The sequence below is a fragment of the Mytilus galloprovincialis genome, chromosome 11, assembly GCF_965363235.1.
Source record: "Mytilus galloprovincialis chromosome 11, xbMytGall1.hap1.1, whole genome shotgun sequence".
Lineage (NCBI taxonomy): Eukaryota > Metazoa > Mollusca > Bivalvia > Mytilida > Mytilidae > Mytilus > Mytilus galloprovincialis.
In genome coordinates, this window is record NC_134848.1 from 58,501,787 (window position 1) to 58,505,989 (window position 4,203).

A 4,203-nucleotide genomic window follows, 5' to 3' on the forward strand; every position below is an offset into this window, starting at 1 on the left:
TCCTATTACTAGTATTCAGGTAAAGTATATATATATACAATATATACTTTGTTTGTAAATATGTAATTAAAGCAGCTGATACAGCAACCTGTTCAAGAGAAGAAGCCCATTTTTTTCCAAAAAGTTTACTTTCATAATCTATAAAATACCCTGAGAAATAAGACAAAGGGCTACTGTGCAAGCTAATCTAATAGTTTAATTTTACAATAATAATGATTCTGAAATTCAAAACTGTGTCACTTTCACTTATAATTTAAAGCATATTTTTTTACAGAATTTCTGTCAATATTTTTGGTATAAATCTTATAAATCCCTTTTTTGTATGTTACTGTTCAACTAAGAAACATAGGCTTGAGTTTAAAGGCTCTCTTAATTTGAAGAAATTTGTTGTGACTCTTGGTCACACTTTATAGAATATAAAATATATATATGATCAGTACTATTTATTTAATAATTATATCAATTTTCAGAAAGATTATTGAAATTGTATAAACTATGTTTTATTGCATTAAATATAATCAGAAGTGTTTAAAAAAAATTCTGCTAGGAATGATCCCACATATAAAAATTACATGTATTCATCCGCCAGGTCTAATTTCTTTTAATATAGCTAGGTTTTTAATTTTACATGTACAGTAGGTGTCATTATCCACATTTCTGAATTGTTTTTTTTTTTTTACTAGATCTACAGTAATATTTTGTCGTTTAATTTTTTACATTTAGTCCTTCTCTGAAAAATAGGGCGGCATCTCTTCTTTATTTTATCATAACATAGTTATAAATCGAGTTTCGTTTATTTTCTTTCTAATTTTTGTAAAGTAAACTCCTTTTTTAATTTTTATGCATTTTGCTGGGTTTTTATTTTTGACTGGTGATATTAAGGGGAGATAACCACTTGCACAAATCGGCATAAAAACCACCGCTTCGGTTTGAAATCAATTTGACGTTTGCGTATCCAACATTCTATTGCCGAGATATTCATATCGAGTGTTTGTCTTAATGAGATGCTTTATTAAATTTAAATTCAGCCCATCATTTTTAGTTTCCTCGTAAATATTTAGATTTTTCGTTCAGGAGACTTGACAATTTTCACCCAAACTCCAAGTTTGCAGATAAAATAAAGAATAAAGGACTTTGATTTGATGTGTGAGCTTTGACGAGAATAAACTATGGATACTCAAGATTAGTTGGGTCAATAAGTTTTTATTACGACAATAGTATTTAGTGAGTTAAAATGAGGTTTGTCTCGTCCGTTTTTTTTACTGAATTTTCACGGTCACGTGACTCTATTGTTGCTGATAAACTTGGGGTCAAACCGTGACCTGCTTTCCAACTGTATTCATTTTATGAAAAAAATGTTTTTTGTAGTTATGACGTCACAATGCCGTGTTTTGACAACACTTCACGTGCATATTTGTTGGCTTTTCGCAATTTTTTACTCATTTTCGCCAAGTTTTTTTACGAAAAAAGTACCTGCGCATTCTTGCCCCAACGAAATATTTTGTCAGAGCAATATTATCAACTAAATGCATCTTATGTTGAAATATTTTCGTGGGGCAAAGCTGCGCTCATACTGAATATTAATTAAAAACTTGCTCAAAACCGGCATCGAAGTTCTCTAATTATCGTCCGTTTTTCCCGGTATCGGAAAAAAAAAGGAACATATATGTATTTTTTTAACATTTTTTTTGGTCAATGGTTGATAACAATAAAGTTTGGCTATAGAAAGTAAATTACAAAGCGTATTTCTTCATATTAAAGTAAAACATAGCCTCTCAAGTTAAGCCTAGCCCTTACCGTCTATATTTATTGTAAGTGATTACGGAACTGACGCACGGAATTTTACTGGTGCTGTTGTTAAGAAGCTTTTTATAGTGGAACAGAAATCAGCGTATCATTCATTAAATACTTGGTATTAACAGACAGAATTGAAAGAACTAAATATAATTTAAAAGATGTGATTATATTTTTGAAAATGGTGGAATTCGTACTCCGTGAAAGGTAAGTTAAGCTTAAACTAGTCTACATCACATGAACTTGTCACGTAAAAAGTTCTTCCGTCTTTTCATATTATTATCTCTTACGAAAAAGCGAAATGGAAACAAAATTTTAATTCTATGATTATTTTTCTTTTCATTGCTTTAAAGTACTACACAAAATAATAAGACGGCCGGAACACGATCTACAAAACTCGTATTTATAAATTCCACGGCACAGCAGACGAAAACTTCAGTTTCCATTTTGCACTGACGTCTGTTATGTAAAAAAAAAAATTACCATGACATAATCAACAACAATGAAATGGTAATTTCATAAATTACCATTGATATTAAGTTGAATCGTAAATAAGAAGTAAAGAAATAAAAAACAAAACAAAATTGTTGTTCCTACGGTTTATGAATCAAAATCATAAATATGACTTATTTACTACACTTAGCTACTGTGTTTATGTGGTTCACATCGCCTACACGCTACGCTGCGGAGAAAATATTTTACGTTCGAATCTCATCCAAGCCAAATTTTTTTTTCATCATTTCGTAATTTTTTACATTTGTCGTTTTGAATCACATGATCATGATAGATACAAAAAAACAAAAACAACATGCACCAATATACATTAAGACCTTGTATTTTTAATGTTTTAGACATAAATGGATACTGCAGATCACTGGAGACAGCGGACCTAAATTATTACATGACAATTTCCTCATAGAAATGAGTGAGTATCTATATAATTTCCATCTTCGCTAGCTAAGGGTTACGATCCACTCCCGTTCCAGAAAGCAGGAGTGGAGAAGATGTATAATTTCATGCAGTCGATTATTTGATACTGAGTGCAGAAGATTCATAGTTCAATTAAAAGCATTGTGAACCCAGATTTAAAATTATTTATTTATGCGCAGCATCCAGAAGTAAAATTACAAAATATGGATTACATTATGTTATAGTCTGAAAATGTTTGAAATAATTGCCACTGGATGTTAAACATCAATACATTCATTTAATATTCATATAACCAAACACAGAAATAAATTTGGCAACTTAAAATGTTATTTTTACTATGGAAAATCTTATGAAATTTTTGATGCACTGACTTTCAGTATCTACGCTATTAAGAAGAGTGAAAGACAGAGTTTCATCTTAAAAATAAATTGTTATGTTTGATCAAAATAATGTGTTATGTGAATAACAAACATCAAACACTAGACTGTTTCTTAAAAAAAAAAAGCAATTTTAGTTGAACATTCATTATAATACCGGGCTTGTCTGATGTCGAAAATGTTCTGGTATTCTCCGTAGTTGCATGGTTTGCTGTCTTATTCATTCGCCTCCACATTTGATATGGCTGTTTTGCACACCACATTGTAAAAAACATTTCGCCTATATTCATAAACATGGATGTTTCTATTTTCTTCAATTAAATTTTAATTATCACTGTAAAAAATCGTGCTTAGAATTTAAACACTAGTGATACATGTTTAGATCTAAACGTGTTTAGGGTTGTATTTAATTCCTAAACACATTTTTCAGTAAGCACATAATATTTAAGTTTGCCGTGAATTTAAACACGTTTAAAAATGAAAGTGTATAGAAATTAAACACATGTTTTAAAGCTAAACATGATTCTAAACACAACCCTAAACACATTGTGCTAAGAATTGTGTTTAGGATCTAAACACCGTTTTAAGGTGCATGCTAACTTTAGATTTTCAAATACAGTTAACACATATGTATTTGCCAAAAACAGATAGCAATGAAATTTTTTAGGAGTTGAATAGATTTTGTAATTAAATGTACTAAATATTAATTGTATCCTCTTATGGTTTTCTTTTCAGAATGGATAAAATAAGAAAGGGAAGAAAAGATTCTAAATGTATATTGTGTGAAAAAAGAACAAAACCCGGAAAAAGAAGACCTTTGTGTGGAGAAACAAATAAAAATCTGCGCAATTTTCTCAGTAAGAATTTCCGTGTTTCACCCAATGATGATGACGTTATCTGCGATACTTGTCGACGGAAATACTACAGAGAAGGGCAAGCACAAGTTAATACACCCACTGTCCTTACAAATGATACAAATGCAAATGATCCTGATTTTATGCCACCATCTGCACCTAAAAGAGCAAAATTAAGTTCTCCTTTATCAATATCGCTTCCGATATCTTCAACAATTAAAGGTCATGCACAATGTTGTCTTTGCAAA

General features: G+C 30.3%; 1 long non-coding RNA gene across 1 annotated transcript; it reads left to right on the forward strand.

Annotated features, from left to right (window-relative positions):
- Window positions 1–1,394: 1,394 nt before the first annotated feature.
- On the forward strand, window positions 1,395–3,970 carry LOC143051269 (uncharacterized). Its single transcript, XR_012970677.1, has 3 exons — window positions 1,395–2,001; window positions 2,646–2,719; window positions 3,837–3,970. It is a non-coding gene; the product is annotated as an uncharacterized LOC143051269 (long non-coding RNA).
- The last annotated feature ends 233 nt before the right edge of the window (window positions 3,971–4,203 follow it).